Source organism: Rhodnius prolixus, unplaced genomic scaffold, assembly GCF_049639745.1.
Source record: "Rhodnius prolixus isolate KJV_2025 unplaced genomic scaffold, Rpr scaffold_7, whole genome shotgun sequence".
In the NCBI taxonomy this organism is placed as follows: domain Eukaryota; kingdom Metazoa; phylum Arthropoda; class Insecta; order Hemiptera; family Reduviidae; genus Rhodnius; species Rhodnius prolixus.
In genome coordinates, this window is record NW_027411582.1 from 23,392,702 (window position 1) to 23,420,659 (window position 27,958).

Consider the following 27,958-nt stretch of genomic DNA (forward strand, 5'->3'; position numbering starts at 1 on the left):
AACTATCAAATATTTAGGATTTAAAATTGGGAGGAGTTGGTCAAAATAAACAATTCTATCTTTACGCTATCGACTGTTATCGATTATTGTCGATTCGAGTAATCGATTTATTGTCTTCTTCAAGGGCCTGGGCATTACAAATAAACAAAACAACAATTAGAAGAGAAATGATTTATATTATAAGAAATGATAAACCAATCAAATAAATCATCAAATAAATACAATTTGACTTAGCCAATCACAAAATGATTCCGGCAGAGTCTCTGCCATTGGCCTGTGATTGCTTTTCTTTTTTTCTTTTTTTATTAGCTGCTATAAAGATCAAGTGAAGAGCGAATTGTTGTTGAGCAGAATCAGCTAAAGGTCAAAACATCAATTCAGCAAAAATACTCCAGGGACACATTGTACTTTTTACGTTCCCTAACTGATGCTAGAAAGTGGGATATAACTGCTGCATCTGAGAGAATATATGAGTTTGAGATTTATTATAAATCACAGTTTCAGGATTATCTCAAATTTCTGAAAGTCAAGATTTCCTGCTAAAAATCTTTTAAGTTTCCATAAAAAGTTATAATTTAATTTATAAATATTTAAATGCTTGTCAAATACAACATTCATACCTAATAAAGTGTGTAGATACCAACTCGTCTAACTGTAAATGCAATTCTTTAGGTTCTATCTTGTTCTCTGCTTCATACGAGGTGTGGCTATTAAATAACGAGACTGCGCCAAATCCTAACGACCGGCAGCTGTGCAGCGTAAAGCCCTTTCTCTTTCGATTGCAGCGTCTCACGTGTTTATAGAGAAATCTGTCTGACCGAAACCGTCTTTGGGCGAAAACATGATACTACACATGTAGTAAAGCAACGAATTGTCGAGAAAATTTCACATCAAAACTTAATAAAACCGCTACTGAAACTTATCTTTTATTAAAAGAAGTTTATGGCGATGAATGTTAATCACGTGCGCGAGTTTTTTTGTGTGGTTCAAGCGTTTCCAAGATGGCCGCGAGAAGACGTCGGAGATGATGACCGCCCTTCCACGTCCAAAACGGATGAAAATATCGATTATAATTAATCAACATTACTACCGGTGAGGTGCTTGCTCAACTCCCTGAAAGAGTAAGAAAAAAAAACAACCCGATTTGTGGAAGAACAAGTCATGGGTTCTCCATCAAGACAACGCGCCGGCTCACACTGCATTGTCTGTCAAGACGTTTCTAGCCAAGTACAACATCTCAGTTTTAGGCCATCTGCCTTATTCGCCTGACCTGGCCCCAATATGACTTTTATCTGTTTCCCCAAAGTCAAATCTGCATTAAAAGGAACAGGATTTCAGTTCGTTGAAGCTTGAGAAAGAAAAAGCGGCACGCCTCATGCAGGAGCTCACAGAAAAAGACTTCCAGCACTGTCTCGAACAATGGTAAATACGCATGGAACAGCTCATACTCCGAACTTTAATATTACTTAATTCTGTTCCTCCACACAGTGCGGAAAACCCATACAGTGCAGTAGTATTTCAAGATTTACCATTTCTTTTCCAACTCTGAATTTTAGCAAAACATTCAGCAATAAAATAACCTCAGGGAAGGGATTAGCTATGAGGTTAGCATACTGGACTCCCACGCGGAGGTCCCGGGTTCGAATCCAGCAGCTGACCCTTAGATTTTCTCTTCCTAGGAGCTTCTTACAGCTCACTGTCCGGTGATGGACAGTGTTGTCTGTAACGAGAGAACACTGTCCGGAGGCCGGCAGTGCACTGGAAAAAGCTCCGGGCGCTAATGACCTCAGCTGTTGATGCGCATAAAAAAAATAAAATAAAATAACCTCGCGCTGATTTGGTAATGTTATGGAAAATTCATAATGGCCGCCGCACATTTAATCACTTACTAATAATTAAAAAAGAACTAACTTCCTTAGCCTGCCAAATAAATAAGAACTTAATAAATGAAACATTAAGTTTAAAAAGTATTACTTCTCTTCTGTAATGACATAAGTTTTTTTTCATTTACAACTTTACAAACAACAAACCTGTAATAAAGGAGTCCTCTAGAGACGGAAAGAACTTAATGAAATTCTTTTTAATCTCCTTTTTTATATTGAAATTCTCAATATTTGCTCGTACTAGAACTTCGGTGGAATTAGGAAAAAAAAACACAAGGCAATAAAACCCCACAGGGTTGTAACCTTCTCATTTCTTTCTGAATAATCAACTTTTATTCGTGCCTAACCTCAAAGTATAACTATCGATTTAATCACGCCCTATTTAAAGGACTTTTTTTTTTCCTTGTAAAGGACTACACTATCACCTTTTTTTAATGAATTCATGATTAGAAGTTATTACAAACCTGTGTAAAAATGTTGTAAGATTAAAAGAATGTTAATGCTTAATTCTGCTTTACACGCTAAGTAGAGATAAAGAATCAAAGTATAACTTGTGTTATTAAAGAATAAAACATGGTGGTGAATAACTAATTATTACATTTTTGCATTCACTTAACTCGTTTTAAAAGGAAGAATTGCCATCCCGCAGAACTTTGATAAGAAGTTTATTTTATTATTATTAAAAAACTCCAAGCTACTGCTAAGATCGAAATGAATTGAGCAAAGGCTTTTAAGAAGAAACAGCCTACGCCTTTTTACCAAGGGGTGACCACACTGGTAATTTTTTTGTGGCCCACTTCGTTCTGAAATAAAATGAAAATAGAAAAAATTGTTATAATCATACTCAGCTCTTATCTCTCTGACAGATTCTTTCAAGTTCTCCAAGGCACTACTCACTCTTCCATCTATCCTGTCCTTGCTGGTGTACCACAAGGAAGTGTTTTAGCTCCTCTACGAGGGTCGTTTGAAAAGTCCGTGCAAAAATAAAAACTACTTAATTTTTTTGGGGTAAACCTTTTTTATTTTTCAACATAGTCTCCTTTTAGGCTTATACACTTCGTCCAACGCTGCTCTAGTTTGTTCATCCCTCCCGAATAATAGGATTTGTCCAAGTCTGAAAAATAGCCATTCGTTTCTGCAATCACCTCCTCGTTTGAATAAAATCTTTTTCCCGCCAGCCATTTCTTCATATTGGGGAAGAAATAGTAGTCCGAGGGAGCCAAGTCTGGAGAATAGGGGGGGATGTGAAACAAGTTGGAACCCTATTTCCATTAATTTGCGACCACAACTGCTGAGGTGTGAGCTGGTGCGTTGTCGAGATGGAAAAGGACTTTTTTGTGGGCCAATCGTGGGCGTTTTTCTTGCAGCTCGGTTTTCAAACGGTCCAATAACGATGAATAATATGCACCTGTAATAGTTTTACCCTTTTCCAGATAGTCGATGAGGATTATTCCTTGCGAATCCCAAAAGACAGTCGCCATAATCTTTCCGGCCGAAGGAACGGTCTTCGCCCTTTTTTTGGCGCAGATTCCCCCTTGGTAACCCATTGTTTAGATGGTTCTTTGGTCTCAGGAGTGTAGTGATGTATCCATGTTTCATCCACAGTGACGAAACGACGCTTAAAGTCCTGCGGATTCTTCTGGAACAGCTGCAAACCGTCCTTGCAACACTTCACACGATTTCGTTTTTGGTCAAGCGTGAGCAATCGCGGCACCCATCTTGCGGATAGCTTTGTCATGTCCAAATGTTGATGCAAAATATTATGTAACTGTTCATTCGAGATGCCCACAGCACTAGCAATCTCACGCACCTTCACTCTTCTGTCATCCATCACCATATCATGGATTTTATCAATGATTTCTGGAGTAGTAACCTCAACAGGGCGTCCAGAACGTTCAGCGTCACTTGTGCCCATATGGCCACTCCGAAAATTTTGAAACCACTTATAAACTGTTCTAATCGAAGGTGCAGAGTCACCATAATGTTTATCAAGCTTCTCTTTAGTCTCCTGAGGCGTTTTGCCTTTCATAAAGTAGTGTTTAATCAACACACGAAATTCTTTTTCGTCCCTTTTTTGAAAATCACTCGACTTCCTCGATTCAAACGAATGCCAAACACAAAGAAATAGACTGATCTGGCTGAAACTTGGTGTGTGTTCTTCCAAGAGACGCTACTAACTAAACATAACCTCGATACGCGCCAGTGGTGCTATCTCTCTGACTTTGCACGGACTTTTCAAACGACCCTCGTACTTTACACAATCTACACTGCCGACTTACCTTCTAACCTTAATACCTCTATTTACACCTTCGCTGACGACACTGCCATTCTCTCCACATACACTCTGACCCTATCCTCGCAGTACGCTCACTACAGTCCCACCTTCACTCAATAGAACCTTGGTCAGAAAACTGGCGTATAAAAATTAACTCAACTAAGTCTAAATACATAGTCTTCACACTCAAACGTCAAACTCCACCACCTGTCTTCTTACATCGTACACCTATCCCTCCAGCCGACCATGTGCGGTACCTTGGAATGTACCTAGACAAGAGACTTACCTGGGAACCCCCATACGAGACCTTAAACGTACAGAACTAAACAAACGATACAAAACTTCTAGCCAGACTACTTGACAAACGCTCAAAACTCTCACTACAGAACAAATTGTCGACTCTATACAGCTCGTCTCACACCAATATGGGACTTACGGACTCGAACTTTACGGAACAGCTAAAAAAATCCAACATCAATAGACTGCAAACACTTCAATCCAAAATACTCCGCCGCATAGTAGACGCTCCATTCTATGTTAGCAACCACACAATACATACAGATCTCCAAATTCCACTCATCTCCGAACTTGTCAAAATTCGATATAAAAATTTTCACCAAAAACTCTCATTTCATCTCAACCCTTTAGCTGCAAACTTGTCTTCAATTACGCTACCCTTCAATCCTCGAAGACGGCTGAGGCACCGTTGGCCCCCGTGACCAACTGGGTGACTAATGGCGGTCATCGCTGGATGACCGTCATTCACGTCTGCCACGTTACTGTTTACACTTATCACATTTACTTATTGTACCCTGTAGGTACAGGTGTAAATTTCAATAAAAGGATAAATAAATAATAAAAATTAGGTTATTATAAAGATTTATACAATACAAATAGCTCAAAGAAATAGTTGACATCTGGCTTTATTTAGAAAATTTTGTATATCAGTGCCACAGAAATCTAAGCCAAAATGATTGGCTGTCCGCATCATACGAAAGATAGGGGAGTAAAAAACGTAATTATGTTTGCAGTACGGTACATTGAACGGAGAAGAATGTCGTGTAGTATGGGATGAGATAATAAAAGAAATTAGAGAAAGAAGGTAAGGACAGTCTATTTGAGAATGGAGAAGTTTGCAGAGGAAAGAGAGGTCATAATAAATACTTCTGGTGACAAGTGGAGGAATTTTGAGAGTGAGCTGTAGATCGGAATAGATAAGGGTTTCTTTAGGGATTTTCAAACGGCAAGGTAACCACCGCGAGAACTTGTTCTGGAACAACCTCAACAGAAGCCATATGAAGAACATATCGCTTAGGAGATATCAAGGCAATACCGTACACACAATTTCTTCCTCGTTAACCCTTTAGCTACTGAAGACGAGTGTTAACGTGGCCCCAGTGCCTTACCTGAAGATCTGCGGGCGTGTATAAAAACACGCTGACTCAGTTCTGGCAACGTTTGGAAACGATATGTCTACCACTCTTAAGTGGAATTTCAGAATGATTGGTTTTAAAAGATGAAGTAGGAAAACTAAGTAAAACAAAGTAAAAAATGTTTGAAATTTCACGAAAATTTATAAGAAACTTGAGGTTAGTAATTAGGATTGCCAACTGCCTTTTTTGGGGGGGGAAAGGACAGTCTTTTTTAAACACCTGGTTGTCCTTGTCCTTTCTTAAATTTGGAAAGGACGCCTTTTGTTCTTTTTTCAGATATTATTCACACAAATCTAATTTATTTTATTGTATTTTTGATTTAAGATCTGACTTCTGAGACTTCTTCATTTGGCGTATTGTTTTTCTGTTCTAACTGAACTGAATAGGTCAACAGGTAATTGATGTATCGATGAACAAAATGCAAAAAAATGGTCCTGTATTTGATGATTCTGATTATTTACATTCTTATGATAGGTGAATTCCTTTCATAATGCCAACGCTGTTTTGAGGCCTACTTTTTTGCAATTAATCACAGATTTCTGCATCAATTTTTAAAATAACCACTATTCAGGGTATATTTTTCGAAAGGTGATTGTATGTAGATGTTTTTCTTGAATAGTGCACGTTTTAAACTTATATAATATTTTTGAGAAAAATGAAGTCTAAGTTTTTTGGAAAAAATTAGAAACTTGCTATTTCTTATGTTTGGGCCACAAAGTGAAATACTTGATATTATTATTTTGGAATATAAATTAACTTACTTAAAAGGAAATTTGACCTTCTTTGTAATGAGCTAATTGAAATTGCTGTAGCTTTAATAGTTTGAGAAATATAGACAACTGTTTGCTAAAAAGTAGTAGTACCTTGGAAAAAACATAAAATTAAAAATATCTATAAAACGGAGCCGAATCGAGCCATAGTTTATATAGAATTTTTTGTTGTAAATGATGCCCAGAATCGGTCTCCCGAAGTAACGGTAGTCTTAATGCTGAACACCCTGTATTATTCCCGGGCCCCAAAAATCCTATCGACGGCCCTGAATTGTACCTAATATATTTTGGGTGTCCTTTTTTTTTTTGGAACTTTATAGAGTTGGCAACCCTATTAGTAATTTAGTGTAACTTCACAGTAGATTTTTACAAGTTAAATAAATAAATAAATAAATAAATAACTTTATTGCTTATAAGTTTACAACTTTTTGCAATGAGTTGGTTAAACATAAATAAACTTCAGTGTACTACATTAAATGAATATAATGTAAAAAAAAATAAAAAATAATATAATAATATAAACAAAGAAAAAAAATAAAATGATACCTTTCACTAAAAATCATTGTTATTTCAATTTATTTTATTTTTATCTTAAATTAATAAACTCAACTGTGAATTTTACTTGAGCCCTAAAATAACACCTGCTTTTTGCCGCTTTTTCAAAGCTTGAGTTACAAAAAGGTACAAATTCTGTAACTCTAATTTAGAATGGAAAGTCAGGAGAGAAACTATTTCCAATGTATATTTATTTAAATGCTGATAACTTAAGGGACTGTAGTAAGGGCACTCTATTAAGAAGTGTTCTAACGTGTCAGATTTAAACAAGGAACAGGTAAAACAGAGGTTTTCTGGCTTAAATTTAAATTTTCTCCCCATTATGAAAAAACTAGGAGATTTATTGCTAACAAGCCTTAACTGTACAAATAATCTTAAAACTGCAATGCTCATGTTAACACTAAGAAAGTGCTCCTCGATGCCTAAAGCACTTACTAACCTGTAGTGGAAGTTAAACCTGGAGTTCAGAACATTATCTACATCCTTACACAAAAGGTTATTCTGAAATGCAATTTTTAAATTGATGAGGTTGTTCTTTAGAAGGACTGGATCTTGACTGTTCCAAATATCTATGGCACCGATGCTGTACAACATATTTTTTAAACGTGAACACCAATTGTAAGGAATATTTGTATTATTAATTTCCTGAACTAATTTTAGATAACTGATTTTCTGAATTTAGATTTTTACAAGTTACGCATCTAACTAAAGGCGAAAAAAAATTAGGCTTACTCAGGAGATTGGCTGGTACGACTTGGGGTGCTACGCAGGATGTTCTGACACAGGCGTACACATCCTATGTACGACCAGTGATTGAATATGGAGGAGAATTAACTATCACGGCCTCTGAGGCTAGCTTGAAACAAATAGAAAGGACTCAGAATCATGCGTTGAGGCTTATTACCCGTGGACCCCGTTCCACCCCTATAGCGGCAATGCAAATCCAGACTGGCGTGCTCCCGTTGTCTGTGAGAAGAGAGGAAGCTGCCATTGATCTTTATGAGAGAGTGAAACGTTTGGGAATAGTATACTGGGACGATTACAGGCCGGCCTGTCAGAGATTAAAGACACAGAAATGTTTCACCTTCAAAGCAGAGGAATTAATCACCAGGTCCTGCCTGGACTTCAAAGAAAGGCTTCACTTCCCCAAACAAACAACAAACACCTACTCTCTCTATAGAGCCAAGGGATATCTTCACCTCTTACATATGGTGCGCAAGAATGAAACAACAACATTGGAGCTGAAGGCCGCTGCTCTCGAAACGATACATACTCGTTTCCCAACACCACCCTGGAAGCACGTTTATACTGATGGCTCTGCCTTGGATGCACGTGGGAATGCTGGCGCAGGTGTTTTTACTTCTGACTTCCAGATCGCCGAACCGGTGGGACGTTTTCGTCCTAATTTTGACGGAGAAGTAAAAGCTGTTCTATTAGCACTAAGAACGCTCCAAAATGAGGCAGTAAAGAAAGCAGTTTTGTTCGTTGACTCACAAGCAGCCATTCAGGCTTTAACCAGCCTTGTGAGTAGTGAGTCGTACGATGTTTTAGAAGCACAAATGCTTATAGGAGAACTTTTGTCCTTGGGTTGGGAAATATGCCTGCAGTGGATACCCAGCCATTGTGGTATCCAGGGTAACGAAGAAGCAGACCGTCTTGCAAAAACTGGATCGCTAAAAGATCAACCGCAAGCTCCCCTGGATTACGCGACAACGAAAAGACTCCTACGTCATAAATTTAACTCCGAGGCGATAGAGAGTTTTGAAAGGCAGGCAGAAGGGAAAAAGTGGAGGGTTCTGCTTGAACAGGGAGGACGAATTCCCCATAACCTCCCCAGAAACGAATTAGTTGCCTGTTTCAGACTAGCCACTGGACACGATTACCTGCAGGCTCATCTTGCCCGAATTGGAGTCGTGAACAGCCCTACCTGTGTGTTGTGTGGCCTTGGGAGCATGACTGGCTCTCACCTAGATGAGTGCCAAGCTCTTTTAGACATTCAACAACTGCCAATTAGGCAGACTGATAACTATAAGTATCAATCTATTTTATATTGGACTGCTCGAAGTCGAATGGCTGAACGCCAATCATGGCTTGGCATTGGAAGAAAACATTCATATTTTTGGAGATTATTTATGTTTTATTTTTTTGTTTTTAAATCAATATTTTCAATTAATTTTTCTAGTTCTACCTATTGTATTTTTTTGTTTTTCAATTTCAAAGTTGTCAGCCACAATATAGCTGGTGAGTTTTTTTTGTTTATTGAACTAATTGTTTATTAAACAATAAAGGAGAAAAATATTTTAAATAGATGTTTGCTACAGCTTCTATTGATTCGTAGTTTACCTTCCAATTCTGTGGATAATATTTTTTTTTTAAAATATCTATTGTTATATCAGACTGTTCTTTCTGTTCTCCTATACTTGAAGGTAAAATTGAAAAAGAAGGTGGTTAAGGTGCAAATTATTTTCTAAGTTTTATCCAATTTCACGTCGTCCCGTTTTTTTCATAAAGAGCAACGGACTTTTAATAAATTATTATAAATAAATACCCCATTTTGTACTTCCATTTTTCCTTTTAGAAGATTTCCGTACAAAACACTTGGCGTTGTAAGTGGGCAGTCTTTCCAGAGAACACCACAATATGGTTTTACGAGGGTCGTTTGAAAAGTCCGTGCAAAAATAAAAACTACTTAATTTTTTGGGGTAAACCTTTTTTATTTTTCAACATAGTCTCCTTTTAGGCTTATACACTTCGTCCAACGCTGCTCTAGTTTGTTGATCCCTTCCGAATAATAGGATTTGTCCAAGTCTGAAAATTAGCCATACGTTTCTGCAATCACCTCCTCGTTTGAATAAAATCTTTTTCCCGCCAGCCATTTCTTCATATTGGGGAACAAATAGTAGTCCGAGGGAGCCAAGTCTGGAGAATAGGGGGGGATGTGAAACGAGTTGGAACCCTATTTCCATTAATTTTGCGACCACAACTGCTGAGGTGTGAGCTGGTGCGTTGTCGTGATGGAAAAGGACTTTTTTGTGGGCCAATCGTGGGCGTTTTTCTTGCAGCTCGGTTTTCAAACGGTCCAATAACGATGAATAATATGCACCTGTAATAGTTTTACCCTTTTCCAGATAGTCGATGAGGATTATTCCTTGCGAATCCCAAAAGACAGTCGCCATAATCTTTCCGGCCGAAGGAACGGTCTTCGCCCTTTTTTTTGGCGCAGATTCCCCCTTGGTAACCCATTGTTTAGATTGTTCTTTGGTCTCAGGAGTGTAGTGATGTATCCATGTTTCATCCACAGTGACGAAACGACGCTTAAAGTCCTGCGGATTCTTCTGGAACAGCTGCAAACCGTTCTTGCAACACTTCACACGATTTCGTTTTTGGTCAAGCGTGAGCAATCGCGGCACCCATCTTGCGGATAGCTTTGTCATGGTCCAAATGTTGATGCAAAATATTATGTACCCGTTCATTCGAGATGCCCACAGCACTAGCAATCTCACGCACCTTCACTCTTCTGTCATCCATCACCATATCATGGATTTTATCAATGATTTCTGGAGTAGTAATCACAACAGGGCGTCCAGAACGTTCAGCGTCACTTGTGCCCATATGGCCACTCCGAAAATTTTGAAACCACTTATAAACTGTTCTAATCGAAGGTGCAGAGTCACCATAATGTTTATCAAGCTTCTCTTTAGTCTCCTGAGGCGTATTGCCTTTCATAAAGTAGTGTTTAATCAACACATGAAATTCTTTTTTGTCCATTTTTTGAAAATCACTCGACTTCCTCGATTCAAACGAATGCCAAACACAAAGAAATAGACCGATCTGGCTGAAACTTGGTGTGTGTTCTTCCAAGAGATGCTACTAACTAAACATAACCTCGATACGCGCCAGTGGTGCTATCTCATTGGCTTTGCACGGCTTTTCAAACGACCCTCGTAGTGAAAATTGGTTGACCGAAAAGTATCCGCTATAACTGAGCAGATTTTTCACGGCTTTTTTTTTCGCTTTTCTTTTAACTGAATGCCCTAGTTAAATGTTTTTAGATCTAAAAAAAAAAACTTTAATGTGGACATTTTTCTAGGTTAATTTGGTGAGAGAAAAGTGGTTAGGCGACATTCCTCTGAAGCAGTGGTACTCAACCTTTCTAATGCCGTGACCCCGCAATACAGTTCCTCATGTTGCGGTGACCCCAAACCAAAAAATAATTTTGTTGGCTACTTCATATTTGTAATTTTGCTACAGTTATGATTCGAAATGTAAATACCTGATATGCATTTATATATTCTCATTGCTACAAATCAAACATAATTTAAACATATTGATTAATCACAAAAACAATAGTTATTTATACAGGGTGATCCATTTAAAACGCACCAATCGCTAATAACTTTTTAGGAAAGCGGAATTTCGAAAAAACACACAAAGTAACCTATGTTTTTTTGTCTAGTTTTCAAATTTTCCACCTCCAATGCTGTATCTTCATTTTTGGAGTTGTTATGGCCAAAAACCTGATCTGTATTTCCTAAAAACCACTGGTTTTGACAATGATAATGAAAACTACATAAAAAATTGTTAAAAATGACCAACCCCGTTTCGATATCCCTAATATTAGTCGAGATATTTAAGATCAAAGTTACAATTTTATCTATTCGTGAACGGTTTTCAGTATTAATTTTCCACCAGAAATACACGATTTGGGAGGTCCTCTGATTGCGAAAAATGTTATTTGTGACGCAAAGAACAAAAATAATAATAACTGAACATTTAAAAAAATGTAGTGTGATGTAATTGTTGCGGGTGAATCAGGATAAATTTGTTTTATCATCAAATAAAAGCAATCATCACATCGTGTTAATGTACCCAGTATGCAAGACTTCATGACCTATGATTGCGGTAAGAATATCTTGCCAGGGAGGGGCGGGTGTTGGTCTAGTGGTCATGAGCGTGGTTTTGTAAGTGGAAGAACCCCAGTTCGAATCCCGCATATAATACACTCTATTAAAAAAAGTATTATGATTTTTTAAATAATAAGAATGACTGCATACGCATTGTAACTTTGATCTTAAATATCTCGACTAATATTAGAGATAGCAAAACGGGGTAGACGTCATTTTTCACAATTTTTTACGTAGTTGTTCATAATCAGTGTCACAACCAGTGGTCACCCAATCGGGTTTTTGGCCGTAACTCCGCAAAAAATGAAGATACAGCATCGGGGGTGAAAAATTTTAAAAGTAGACCGATAAATACATATAATTTACCTCGTGGGTTTTTTCGGAATTCCGCTTTCCAAAAAAGTTATTAGCGATTGGTGCGTTTTAAATGGATCACCCTGTATATTGAGAAATATTTATTACTAATTCTAATTACTAATAAATAACATTAACAGCCATAACGGCGTGCGTTCCTGCAGAATAGCGCTGCTGCAGACGGTAACGCGGCTTCTCAGCGGCTAAAGCCATCGGAAATTTGTATTTTTCGATGGCTTTAGGCGACCCCTGTGTTTTGGTCGTTCGACTCCCGCCGGGATCGCGACCCACAGATTGAGAACCGCTGCCTGAAGTGTTATTACTAAGGAACGGATTTTTATGTATTTAAAAATGCCAAATATTTAACTAAAATATGCATTTGTTTTCGTCAATTATGTGGAAAATATGTGATTTTCTTAAAATATTTTCTGGAATATTTAAGTAAAATGGACATTTTTGGGGGGGGGGGCAAGTTATAATTATTTATACAAGAAAAGAACATTTTTACAATTTATAATAATTTATTTGGAACAAAGAAGATTTTTACTATTTATAAAAAGATGTGTTAAATTTTCAATTTTGAAAACTTCACTCTTCGAAATTGTTTGCAACCATATGAAATTTCAAATGTTGGAACGTAAAGTGACGACGATCTGGGCGTAAGATGGACTTCTAACGACTAAAAGATCGTTCAACATCCAGCAGCTGACCCTTAGATTTTCTCTTCCTAGGAGCTTCTTACAGCTCACTGTCCGGTGATAGACAGTGTTGTCTGTAACGAGAGAACACTTCCGGAGGCCGGCAGTGCACTGAAAAAAGCTCCGGGCGCCAATAACCTTAGATGTTAACGCGCCTTAAATCATAAAAAAAAAAAAAAAAAAAAACATCTACAGATGTTATAGGTGCCTTGCTGAAAGAAGTTATCTCGTTGGTTGTAAAGGGTACACGATGTTCTGAGGTGACTTCTGTTCCACTGATAATATCAGAAATCTGGCAGATGGTCTCCCACCCTTTGTTCTTGCTCAGTACTTCTACCAGTTTTGATCTGATCAGATCTCCCTTACTCCCAGGTATTCCTTCCACCTTTTCGATGACTTTTTTAACGTTGGACACGTTTTCTGTCAGTCGAACATTTTGGGACTCAAGTTGGGTAATGGCTTGTGCAAGAAATACGCAATTGTCAGAAATGAATGCAAGGTCGTTCCTTAAATTAGGTTTCTCGAATAAAGACTTGGCTGTATTTATCGCTACTGCTTCGACTTCGAGATGTGAAAGGACATTCTTGATTTTATTGTAGTTTTCATAGTAATACTGAGCTGCTTCCAGCCAAGTACCCCATCTTGTCAATATTGGTTCTAGTGGAAGGCACAAGTCTGGATAGAGATCTTTTAGCATTTTAATGCGACTTGGTGCTTTTAAAAACACTTTTTTAACCACTGTGATTCACAGTCTGTGGTTCACAGTTCCTGTCAACCACCTCCCAATTATGAAAATATGCCCAAAATGAAAAATATGTACATATTTTGATTAAATATGTAGAAATATTTATTTATTTTAATCAAATATGTATAAATATGCGATAACATCCAAATATGTGGAAATATGTGAAATAAAAGTAGGCTCAAACGGCTTAAAGAGTGTCAGTATGAATACTTCTAGTTGAAAAACGTCTGTAAATTGCCTAGAAAAAAATATGTAAATACATACGAATCCGTTCCCTAGTTATTACTGTTAAATTTTATTAACTTTCCACCTACGTAATGTTAGTAAGAATTAATTTTGAGGACCTATTCTCACACAAACACACCCTACTTCAAAAAAAAATGGACTGAGCGACGTAAGTGCCACTTAGAATAGATTTGGGAGGCATTTTTTTTTTTTTTAAGAATTTTCTCAAAAACAACTTCGAAATTTTGATTATAAAATCATGTAGCGATGGAAGGCTTGAGAAATATTTTTGCCAGAAATATTCGAATAAATTAATTCTCAAAGAGGAAGTGCGTAGATTTCCTCTAAAGTGCTATTTTTTTTGTATAATGTACGGTCATACGTTTTGTGATAAATGTACAACTAGACTTCAGGGTTTGCAGAAACTTCTTGAAACAGGAAATTTGTTACTCAATGAGTCCACTTTTTTGAGGTTTCCATCTTCTTTGATGGTAACCCTCTCGGAATGGTCTTCAATATTTTTTTTACACTTTAATATCTAAAAACAGTTTCATTTTTAACTAGTTTTTATCACAGAAAAACTAGATTTTTAGTTTATTTACTCAATAAAAACAAGAAATACTCTTTAGAACCTGAGTTTTAGAGATCACAGCATCTTGTATAGGGCAATTGATAACCGATTTAGTACCCTACTTCGAAAGCATCAGTATTCTAACGGAGGAATTGTAGACGCATTGTGTATTCAAAGTATGATGTCAGCATACATCAGCAACTTTCAATATTGAATATCAAGATTCTAATCATTAAACACGTGTTATAGAATCTTTAGTATTAGAAAATTTCAGAAATTCTTCTATCTATGTATGATTAATAAATTTTAAGTAGGAACGTCTTATTTATTATAAATTATTAATCTGAAATTCTTTCTGAATTATGTTAACACAGTCTTAACAGAAAAATAAATAAAAATAAAGATCACAGGACTGGCTTTTCAAATGGCGAATCAAAACTAACGTTACGAAATCAAAATTTATAGTATTTACTCTAAGACGGAAAATCCCAGCTCCTATCATCTTGAACCAAACTCCTGTACCAACTGTGGACAAAGTACGCTACCTTGGACTGCACCTAGACAAACGGTTGTCATGGAATCCCGATAATAGACTGAAAAGACAAGAAACTAACCAACGCTACAAAACTTCTCGCCAGACTACGTTCGAAACTTAACCTACATAACAAAAGACTCTTACGAGGGTCGTTTGAAAAGTCCGTGCAAAAATAAAAACTACTTAATTTTTTGGGGTAAACCTTTTTTATTTTTCAACATAGTCTCCTTTTAGGCTTATACACTTCGTCCAACGCTGCTCTAGTTTGTTCATCCCTTCCGAATAATAGGATTTGTCCAAGTCTGAAAAATAGCCATTCGTTTCTGCAATCACCTCCTCGTTTGAATAAAATCTTTTTCCCGCCAGCCATTTCTTCATATTGGGGAACAAATAGTAGTCCGAGGGAGCCAAGTCTGGTGAATAGGGGGAGGATGTGAAACGAGTTGGAACCCTATTTCCATTAATTTTGCGACCACAACTGCTGAGGTGTGAGCTGGTGCGTTGTCGTGATGGAAAAGGACTTTTTTGTGGGCCAATCGTGGGCGTTTTTCTTGCAGCTCGGTTTTCAAACGGTCAAATAACGATGAATAATATGCACCTGTAATAGTTTTACCCTTTTCCAGATTGTCGATGAGGATTATTCCTTGCGAATCCCAAAAGACAGTCGCCATAATCTTTCCGGCCGAAGGAACGGTCTTCGCCTTTTTTGGCGCAGACTCCCCCTTGGTAACCCATTGTTTAGATTGTTCATTTGGTCTCAGGAGTGTAGTGATGTATCCATGTTTCATCCACAGTGACGAAACGACGCTTAAAGTCCTGCGGATTCTTCTGGAACAGCTGCAAAACGTCCTTGCAACACTTCACACGATTTCGTTTTTGGTCAAGCGTGAGCAATTGCGGCACCCATCTTGCGGATAGCTTTGTCATGTCCAAATGTTGATGCAAAATATTATGTACCCGTTCATTCAAGATGCCCACAGCACTAGCAATCTCACGCACCTTCACTCTTCTGTCATCCACCACCATATCATGGATTTTATCAATGATTTCTGGAGTAGTAACCTCAACAGGGCGTCCAGAAAGTTCAGCGTCACTTGTGCCCATATGGCCACTCCAAAAATTTTGAAACCACTTATAAACTGTTTTAATCGAAGGTGCAGGAGTCACCATAATGTTTATCAAGCTTCTCTTTAGTCTCCTGAGGCGTTTTGCCTTTCATAAAGTAGTGTTTAATCAACACACGAAATTCTTTTTCGTCCATTTTTTGAAAATCACTCGACTTTCTCGATTCAAACGAATGCCAAACACAAAGAAATAGACCGATCTGGCTGAAACTTGGTGTGTGTTCTTCCAAGAGATGCTACTAACTAAACATAACCTCGATACGTGCCAGTGGTGCTATCTCTCTGACTTTGCACGGACTTTTCAAACGACCCTCGTATATCTACTGTTACTGCGACCTATTTGGTCATACGGCATCGAAGTATGGCGGATCGACTAAGCGTTCCAACTCACTACTCCTCCAGACATTACAGTCCAAAAAATACTTCGAAAACTTCTAAACGCTCCGTTCTATGTATCTAACCTCACCATCCATAATGACCTCAAAATCCCTTTTATTCCAGATCTTGCTAACACTCGTTTTCTCTAATTCATCATTCCACTCTACAGCAGCTCATCCTAACCCTCTCATAGAGCACCTGTCTTCCTCCACATTACCAGGTAATCCTCTAAGGAGATTGAAGAGAAGATGGCCCCGTGATCTACTCTTATCGTGAGAGCAGTATAGCAAGAGCACCATTACTGGAGTGACACCACTGGGTGCCTTCTCCGCTCGTGATTTTCACGAATTTTTTTTTATTGTTGCAACAATCGTTGCAGTTGTAAATTCCAATAAAAGATTTAAAAAAATAATAATAATAAAAATAATGAACAATAATTTAGGGAACTACTCTTAATATCTTTCTTTTCGTACGTGTAGTCTCTTGCTGCTAATTGATAAATGAATAAAATAAATAATTTAAAATTTGTTTTAAGATCTTTAAATTCAAAAAAAATTATGATACGAAGGATTTTTAAAGGAACGTCAAACTTGATCCTCTCTTTATAATGCCAAGAAATCGAAATCATATTGTAAAGGCTCCATGAGAAAAACAAGAAGTCTAAAGAAATACTGTAGCAGTAATGGCGATTTTATAAAAGAACTAGAAATTTTTGTAATTATTGCCAAGTAATATTCGAGTAAAAAAATCCGAGAATACCGAAAAAATTCGACAAGAATGTAACAAACTGCAAGTAGAGAATAGAAAAATTATGCAACATCTAAATCTTATGCAGGATAATCTATCATTTCTTGTAATTATTCAGTAACGAAGGCTAGGTAGTATTAGGTGACAATTTCAGAGATATCCGAGTTATTAATATTTAACAAAGGATCCTTGCCACATAAATACTATAGATGAAACCCTTTCTTAACCGATAGAAAATCGAAATCCTCCTCTAGTTCGCACAATTAATCTTTGCATAAGTTCTTCTTCTTGTTACTGGTAACAGCCAGTCCAACAATTGTCGGAAACAATATCACAGGCCTTCACCAGCCGATCAAACTTCTTACTATCCAAGATTTGTTGATATCCAGAAATCCAGTGATAAGTCTTAAATATTTACCATTACTTGAGAAACCTTCAAGATCATTTAAGAAGTATCAAAGAGTGCTAATCTGGTAGGAACATTGGAAAAATATCATAGACGAATGATTTCCATTTTTAAATTGAAAATATATAAAGTACTCATTTAATGACAAAACTAGAAGTATTGGTCTAAGGCTAGACCAAGCTGGGAACATAAAACTAGTAAGGTCATTTACGAAGATGATGTTTTACTGTCATGATATTAAAAGGTTGGTAGTCCTGTACTAACGTATCATTATGGCCATTTACGTTTTCAACATTTATATTGGCTAACAGAACGACTTAAATTTTTATCACCTAAACTTTATTACTAAGAACATTGTAATATTTCTGTTATGTCTATAAAATATTATGTTCAATATGTATTAAAATAAACCACTGAGTTTGGTACAAAATAACCTAGTTAGCATAACTTACCCATAATGCAAACTGGATTCAGTCTACATTTCAGTATTAAAATACTCTTATTACAAATTCCTCTTATTTAGGATCTTTATCTACACAAAGATAATCTCAAAATCTACTGTACAATCCGAAGTCTACCTCCATTAGTTAGCCATTTCTTAAGATATCTTGAATTTCAAGTTTTAAGTACACAAACATCTGTTAAAAAACTGAAAGTTCCTACAACTTCACACATCTCACGAGGGATTTGCCCAAAAAAAATATGGATGTTGAAAACATTATTTTGGTTTATTTTTCATATACAGGTTGAACCAGTAAGTATTGTCAATAGGCCTACTGCGTGTAGTACATCTAAAGTGGAGTTAAATGACTTATTGGCCAACTTCATATTTTCCACTGTTCTTGAGTGACGTCACTTAATTTTTTTTTTGTCTAAAATCATTACTTTTTTCCAATAAAAATGTTATTACTCAGAAAGTTTTAGTCCGAATTCGATTCTGATTGCACGGTTAGAAAGACAGATAAATTTTCTAAAAATTGATACCATTTCGAAGCAAAAGTTATTCTCTAAACAGCCTCAATCTTCCTCCTGGATACTGGAAAAATAAAAGTAATCGAAAATTTTAAGAAAACTCATTAGGCTCTTACGTGATCATTATCAGACCTAGGTGCTGGCACTTTTTAGTAAAAGTTTCCTTGTCTAATGGGCTTTCAAACGGTATATCATTTTCCAGGGTTTCCTTTTATCTTCGTATGAGAAATTACGTTTGTTTTACAAGAAAACGTGTTCACGAGCACTCAACAGTGTTAGTTTATCAAGTTGTTTAATTCATTGAAAACTCTTTTAGATGGACCAGTAGTCAATTTTTAAAGTAGATTGTCTTAAAATAAGGAAGTCAAAGGTTACAACTTGAACTAACAACTTGATAACTAACACTGTTGAGTGCTCGTGAACACGTTTTCTTGTAAAAACAAACGTAATTTCTCGTACGAAGATAAAAGGAATCCTGGAAAATGATATACCGTTTGAAAGCCCATTAGACAAGGAAACTTTTACTAAAAAGTGCCAGTACCTAGGTCTGATAATGATCACGTAAGGGCCTAATGAGTTTTCTTAAAAATTTCGATTACTTTTATTTTTCCAGCACCAAGGAGGAAGATTGAGGCTGTTTGGAGAATAACTAATGCTTCGAAATGGTATCAATTTTTAGAAAATTTATCTGTCTTTCTAATCGTGTCATCAGAGACGAATTCGGACTAAAACTTTCTGAGTTATAACATTTTTATTGCAAAAAAGTAATGATTTTAGAAAAACGTCATTCAAGAACAGTGGAAAATATGAAGTTGGCCAATACGTCATTGAACTCCACTTTAGATGTACTTCACACAGTAGGCCTATGGACATTACTTACTAGTATTCACCTCACCCTGTATATTCAAATTGAATTTCATGGAAGATCTGTTAGTGGAATTGCGGTTATTATTTGCCACACTGTTCTTGTTCAATTGTTCAAAGCCCCTTGATTTTAAGGGTAGAGAGGTTTGTATATTGTTCATTACATTTCCTGTTTTTTAGTTGAAAAAAAAATATGCCGACGATAATTGAGCTCGTTTTTATTAAATTGTTTCTTTATACAATTTTAAAGTATAACCTTTGAAATCAGCAAAACGTTCAGACAGACCAAAAGAGCTTTTTTTTTTAAACCGTCATTTGGTTGATTCTTTTTTATTAACTTTTTTCTTCTATATTACCTTTTTATTTTTTTAAAAAAAACCTCTCACTATATTTGTCACAAGTTTCATTATTATATTTTTCATATCTCTGACTCTAGTCTAGAAAGTAATTATAAAAAATGAGAAACCATTTTTTTTATTACCTACCTCAGTAAATTTATGACAGAGAATATTAGAGAGCCTGCTATACGCGTGATCTAAAATATGGTAATATGTTACACCTTATCTGTGAAATTAATTTTTCTTGACTTTCAGAATATTGTTGCTTCTATATCAAGGTAGAAGTGAAATTAGTAGACCCCTATAGCTTCAACAACCCTTAGCATCGGTGTTAGAAATGGGTTTTAGGCTGGCATCAATCAACGTGGTTGAATATCCTCCATAATAACACTCGGCAGGTTAATACTGGTTTAGGATGTCTTCAGATTTGTTACAGAACAATGGCTGGACGTATCTTATTGCTTAGATTTATGGAACTAATTATTTGGTAGTAAGTTGCTCGAACTTAGTCAGTTATTGCCAATGTGGAGTCATATTGACTCCATAATTTATTTTTATCTTTTTTTTATATATTGATTTCAATTTTAATAATAAAATTTGCATTAAAGGATGAGAAAGAATAGAAATTAAGAGCGAAAAAACAAATTTTGTCCACAAATCAGCTTTAAAATTTCACGCAGAAGGAATTAACTTCAACTTAGGATCGCAGTAATTTCGCAGTATTTTCTAGAACCCTGATTGGCTGCCTTCTGATCAGGGACTTATTCATTTTTTTAATTACATTCACTATTTTTTCAATTTCTGTGGATCGGAAATTACCCAATTCGCTGCAAGTTTTTGCTGCAATTCGGACCAAAAATCAATTCTAGAAAGAGGCTTTTTTTTCTTGTGCCTTGATACTTTCTATGAAAATTATGTCAAATTTATCAAACAAGCATTTAGGCAATAATCTGGAGTCAAGATGATAACAGAAAATCTACTTACATTACCAATCAGGAGTCGAAATGACTCCGATATATTTACGGTGTAATGCCAATCTGGAGTTGAAAATGACTCTTATGATTCAAGTAAACTAATCTGCAAAAAGGAAACTAAGTATTCCATGGTCTTCAGCTCGTGACTATCGAATGGGGATAGCATATCTAAGAGCATTTTGGGATAGCTATGAGATGTGGGAAAACAGAGACCATTCCTATTTTTTTTTTTTTTTTTTGGAGTCAGATTGACTTCGAATTGGCAATGCAGTGTTAAGAGACGTTTCTCTTTTTCGTTGCGATAGATTTTGACTTGAAATTCATCTGCATCTTATTAAAGATGGAATATGTACAAATGTGAATAACTTTTATAAAAATTGGTAGCATTGTTTGTTTAAAATATTAGATTTGTTAACAGCTTTTACACGTTTTGTGGAAAATTATTGCTTTAATGTTAAACATTCTCTGGTCACTCTTTCATAAACTTTATCATTATTCAGTGGTGACTAGATTACTGAAGCCTTTACTTTTAGTGATAGATCTAGGTAGGTCTAGTGATAGATTGAGAAATACGACGTCTGGAGACGCAGCAACAATGGCTTCAGTTGTATACATGCATTAATTTAAATAAATAAGTAAAACAATTAATTCTACTTTTACTGATAGCTGAACTCTACACGGTGGAGATTCTGAATTTGAATCGAATCTAACTTTGCTATGCTTTGGTTTTCAGCATCTTGAATCCTCCACAGTTCGCTATCTAGACACAGAAGTGATATTTGTCTCCAAAATAAAGAACTCAAAGAACTGAACATGCGTAAAATATGAGCCATTTACTGCATAAATTGATTTAACTCTACCATTTTTTTTGAAATATCTTAAATTTAAGCATCAAAACACTCGGTTCAGTCATAGCTTTTTATATTTATAATAAATCTCCCTAAATAATAAAGATTAACACCATTCAAAGAACCAAACTTTATGGTTTTTGGCCATAAAACAATAAATAATATATTTCAGAAGACAATTTTATTAACTTCGTACTCCAATGTAAATCGTTGCTATAATTCAACTCAAATTCAGTAGCAGGCTTAAACGTACCGAACTAAACAAACTATACGAGGGTCGTTTGAAAAGTCCGTGCAAAAATAAAAACTACTTAATTTTTTGGGGTAAACCTTTTTTATTTTTCAACATAGTCTCCTTTTAGGCTTATACACTTCGTCCAACGCTGCTCTAGTTTGTTGATCCCTTCCGAATAATAGGATTTGTCCAAGTCTGAAAAATAGCCATTCGTTTCTGCAATCACCTCCTCGTTTGAATAAAATCTTTTTCCCGCGAGCCATTTCTTCATATTGGGGAAGAAATAGTAGTCCGAGGGAGCCAAGTCTGGTGAATAGGGGGAGGATGTGAAACAAGTTGGAACCCTATTTCCATTAATTTTGCGACCACAACTGCTGAGGTGTGAGCTGGTGCGTTGTCGAGATGGAAAAGGACTTTTTTGTGGGCCAATCGTGGGCGTTTTTCTTGCAGCTCGGTTTTCAAACGGTCCAATAACGATGAATAATATGCACCTGTAATAGTTTTACCCTTTTCCAGATAGTCGATGAGGATTATTCCTTGCGAATCCCAAAAGACAGTCGCCATAATCTTTCCGGACGAAGGAACGGTCTTCGCCTTTTTTGGCGCAGATTCCCCCTTGGTAACCCATTGTTTAGATTGTTCTTTGGTCTCAGGAGTGTAGTGATGTATCCTTGTTTCATGCACAGTGACGAAACGACGCTTAAAGTCCTGCGGATTCTTCTGGAACAGCTGCAAACCGTCCTTGCAACACTTCACACGATTTCGTTTTTGGTCAAGCGTGAGCAATCGCGGCACCCATCTAAGATGCCCACAGCACTAGCAATCTCACGCACCTTCACTCTTCTGTCATCCATCACCATATCATGGATTTTATCAATGATTTCTGGAGTAGTAACCTCAACAGGGCGTCCAGAACGTTCAGCGTCACTTGTGCCCATATGGCCACTCCGAAAATTTTGAAACCACTTATAAACTGTTCTAATCGAAGGTGCAGAGTCACCATAATGTTTATCAAGCTTCTCTTTAGTCTCCTGAGGCGTTTTGCCTTTCATAAAGTAGTGTTTAATCAACACACGAAATTCTTTTTCGTCCATTTTTTGAAAATCACTCGACTTCCTCGATTCAAACGAATGCCAAACACAAAGAAATAGACCGATCTGGCTGAAACTTGGTGTGTGTTCTTCCAAGAGATGCTACTAACTAAACATAACCTCGATACGCGCCAGTAGTGCTATCTCTCTGACTTTGCACGGACTTTTCAAACGACCCTCGTACAAACCTCTAGACCAGACTACTTGACAAACGCTCAAAACTCTCACTACAGAACAAATGATTTCTCTATACAGCTCTTCTCACACCAATATGGACCTTACGGACTCGAACTTTACGGAACAGCTAAAAAAATCCAACATCAATAAACTGTGCAAACACCTCCAATCCAAAATACTCCGCCGCATCGTAGACGCTCCATTCTATGTTAGCAACCACACACAATCTATACAGATCTCCAAATTCCACTCATCTCCGAAGTTGCCAAAATCCGATATAAAAATTTTCATCTAAAACTCTCATTTCATCCTAACCCTTTAGCTGCAAACTAGTTTGCAACTACCGCTACCCTCCAATCCTGGAAGACGGCTGAGGCGCGGTTGGCCCCATGACCAACTGGGTTGACTAATGGCGGCCATCACTGGATGACCGTCATTCACGTCTGCCACGTTATTTATTTATACACTTATTGTACACTCATCTGCTTATTGTACCCTGTAGGTACAGGTGTAAATCTCAATAAAAGGATTTAAAAAAATATTATAAATAGAATTATAAAAAACAATGTACATTATTTCATCGTATTTCTCCATTGATTTTGTTTTATGGAGCTAATCGAGTTGTGCTGTGGAACGGCTCATCAATCTTCTGTTTCTTGATGGTTAAATAGAAGTAAGGGGGCCACAGCTCAGAGTGGTTAAATAAGTGGACTGCTTAGATATATTGCGGTACAGGGATAGATTTCCCCTCTCCTGGTCCCGGAGTGTACTTTTTAGTATGAGCAATCCAGTCTCACGAGATCAAATATAAACTATCCCAAGTCAATACAACTCTATTTTAACTAAATTTACTACTACTTCAACTATTACCAAGGGTCTGCAGATCCTGTCCAGTCACCCAAGTTACTGTAAAAATATTGTGTGCTTCTTTGATGTATTTAATCAGAGAAATTGACCCTACTGAAGTCAACTTAGCATAAGCGCTGCGTTTACTGTAAAACTGGTCTAATTTATTTTGTTTACCTCTAACCTTTAACTTGTTTTTGAAAGTTAAAGGAGTAAATGTTATTTTGAGCTGCCCAATTTTGTTTTGACTAGGGGAATTACACTAATAATAATAACTAATAGCCTTCAAAAAAGCTCTTTCAACGAAAAGACTCAAATAAAAGATTGTGTATTTTACTTTAATTTTTTTCTCTATCCAATGCACACTTGATCTTTCATTATTAATGAAAATTATAATCTTTTTTATTTTTTAAAATTCTTTTAGGTATATCTTTGTTTTATAAATTGTCCAAGAAAAATTTAATAATAATCTGTTTTTTTTTGTATTTATTTATAAAAAGTTTTATACTTTGTTAAAGTAGAAAACAGTAAGTTTGTATATAAAAAGTATTTCTTGATTAAGTCTTAAGTTAAAAGAATAAATGAAATTCACCAGATTATAAGAGAAATTTTAAGACTTGAATACTGTAGCAGTACCAAATAACCAGGGTTTTAAGGAAAAAACAGACGCAAAGTCGGTTGATATTTCTACAAAAGACAACGAGCTAAAAAAACAAGAATTTGAAGTCGAAGTCGTTGTTAAAATTGTCTCGGTATTAAAAACATTTAAAACAAAAAAGCTGATATAGAAATTTAACAGATAAATTGTTAGCTTAACATGTTAAATATTAATTGATTCAAATTTAATATTTAGGTTTAAATAACACCCAAATACTATCCTCTCCACTTTTGCTGACGATACTGCTATCTTATCTCCTTATTATGATCCTTTTATTGCTACACGAACTCTACAAATACACATCAACCACTTCAAATGGAGAATCAAAACCAACGTTACGAAGTCAAAGTTTATAGTATCTACTCTAAGACGAAAAATCCTACCTCCTGTCATCTTGAACCAAACTCCTATTCCAACTGTGGACAAAGTTACGCTACGTTGGACTGTACCTAGACAAACGTGGTTGACGTGGAATCCCCATACTAGACTGAAAAGACAAGAAACTAACCAACGCTACAAAACTTCTCGCCAGACTACTTGACAAACGTTCGAAACTTAACCTACATTGAAAAAGACTCTTATAACTGCTGTTACTGCGACCTATTTGGTCATACGGTATCAAAGTATGGGGGATCGACTAATCGTTCCAACTCTCTACGCCTCCAGACTTTACAATCAAAAAATACTACGAAAACTACTTAACGCTCCGTTCTATGTATCTAACCTCACCATTCATAATGCTCTCAAAATCCCTTTCATTAACGACCTTACTAAAACTCGTATCTTAAAATTTCTCTCCTTTACAGCAGCTCATCCTAATCCTTTAATTGAACACTTATCTTATTCCATATTGCCAGGTAATCCTCCAAGGAGATTGAAGAGAAGATGGCCCCCCGCGATCTACTCTCCTCATAATAGCATAGTGATCTGATCACGTTAATGGAGTGACGCCACTGGGTGCCTTCTCCAATCTTCAATCAAGACACTATATTACATCGCATTTGCTTGTTGCAACAACCGTTGCAGTCGCAAATTTCAATAAAAGATTTTAAAAAAAGTTTTAAATAACTTTGCATAATGGTACTTTTATTTTAGTAATTTTGGTCTGTTAATAGAACACTTATTTACGCTCCAGTTGGGTAGCGTTAAGCTAACTTTTTGATTGCATAAAAAATATTTGCCTCTAAAAAGAATATTTCTTGTACATTCCAGGAGCAGATTGATATTCCAGTGATGGCGTCCGAGACACTCTTTGCCACTAGATAATATTTTGATGCTAACTCAATTGACATAGCTGTTGAACGGTAAGTTATCATTGTTTCCTATTTACGAGGGTCGTTTGAAAAATCCGTGCAAAGTCAGAGAGATAGCACTACTGGCGCGTATCGAGGTAATGTTTAGTTAGTAGCATCTCTTGGAAGAACACACACCAAGATTCAGTCAGATCGGTCTATTTCTTTGTGTTTGGCATTCGTTTGAATCGAGGAAGTCGAGTGATTTTCAAAAAATGGACGAAAAAGAATTTCGTGTGTTGATTAAACACTACTTTATGAAAGGCAAAACGCCTCAGGAGACTAAAGAGAAGCTTGATAAACATTATGGTGACTCCTGCACCTTCGATTAGAACAGTTTATAAGTGGTTTCAAAATTTTTGGAGTGGCCATATGGGCACAAGTGACGCTGAACGTTCTGGACGCCCTGTTGAGGTTACTATTCCAGAAATCATTGATAAAATCCATGATATGGTGATGGATGACAGAAGAGTGAAGGTGCGTGAGATTGCTAGTGCTGTGGGCATCTCGAATTGACGGGTACATAATATTTAGCATCAACATTTGGACATGACAAAGCTATCCGCAAGATGGGTGCCGCGATTGCTCACGCTTGACCAAAAACGAAATCGTGTGAAGTGTTGCAAGGACGGTTTGCAGCTGTTCCAGAAGAATCCGCAGGACTTTAAGCGTCGTTTCGTCACTGTGCATGAAACAAGGATACATCACTACACTCCTGAGACCAAAGAACAATCTAAACAATGGGTTACCAAGGGGGAATCTGCGCCAAAAAAGGCGAAGACCGTTCCTTCGGCCGGAAACATTATGGCGACTGTCTTTTGGGATTCGCAAGGAATAATCCTCATCGACTATCTGGAAAAGGGTAAAACTATTACAGGTGCATATTATTCATCGTTATTGGACCGTTTGAAAACCGAGCTGCAAGAAAAACGCCCACGATTGGCCCACAAAAAAGTCCTTTTCCATCACGACAACGCACCAGCTCACACCTCAGCAGTTGTGGTCGCAAAATTAATGGAAATAGGGTTCCAACTCGTTTCACATCCCCCCTATTCTCCAGACTTGGCTCCCTCGGCGGACTACTATTTGTTCCCCAATATGAAGAAATGGCTGGCGGGAAAAAGATTTTATTCAAACGAGGAGGTGATTGCAGAAACGAATGGCTATTTTTCAGACTTGGACAAATCCTATTATTCGGAAGGGATCAACAAACTAGAGCAGCGTTGGACGAAGTGTATAAGCCTAAAAGGAGACTATGTTGAAAAATAAAAAAGGTTTACCCCAAAAATTAAGTAGTTTTTATTTTTGCACGGACTTTTCAAACGACCCTCGTATTAAATAATTGACTTTCTATTGATAATATGTTGTGTTCTATATTGGATTTGTCTTTGTTTCTATCCGCCATAACATGTTTTGCGTCTTATTTCTGATTGGTATCTTATTTGTATCTTTGATCCAATTTCATAGAGCATGATTTCACCAGCTTTTTGTATTGCAAATTATAAGTGACCGTCAGCTTAAAAAAAGATGCAAAAGTTTACTCTGCCCTCTATTGTTCATTTTTTTTGGGTTCCTCATTATCTTCCCAGCTATATTTTGCTGCTATTGCTACTTAGTGACAGAAATATCCATAATGTCCTTCGAATATCATGACAAAGTTTGCTAATATTTGATACATATGTGACTAATTGTTTGTTCCTGTATTAATTTTATCCCTTCATTAATCCGAAAATAGAAACAAAGAGCATTACCAATGACATTCATACTTTTTCAATCCTGACTTATACAGGCTTACATTTGCAAAGTGTACATAAAATAAATAACAGTCCGTTATCGACGCTTCTACAGGGTGAACCTAGGTGTCTTACAAAAAAACTTCCCTTATCTGTTAGACTTGGTTTCAAAATTTTCTATTGTACCATATTTGAAACTAAGCAAATTAACCTTCGATTAAAAAAATAGTACTTGTTTAAAATATTTCCTAACATTTTCTCAAATATTTCAATTAGATCAGAAGTAAATGTTTAAAGTACAATTAGTAACCTTTGACTTCCTTATTT

At 36.5% G+C, this 27,958-nt stretch overlaps 1 protein-coding gene across 7 annotated transcripts in view; it reads left to right on the plus strand.

The window, feature by feature from the left end:
• Positions 1–27,958, plus strand: part of LOC141447210 (calcitonin gene-related peptide type 1 receptor-like) — a 444,034-nt gene that overhangs the window by 227,096 nt on the left and 188,980 nt on the right. For all 7 annotated transcript variants that reach the window (XM_074114519.1, XM_074114517.1, XM_074114518.1 and 4 more), the window contains one exon: positions 25,819–25,910. The gene's annotated coding sequence lies outside the window, so the exon portion shown is untranslated. The remainder of the gene's footprint in view (positions 1–25,818; positions 25,911–27,958) is intronic.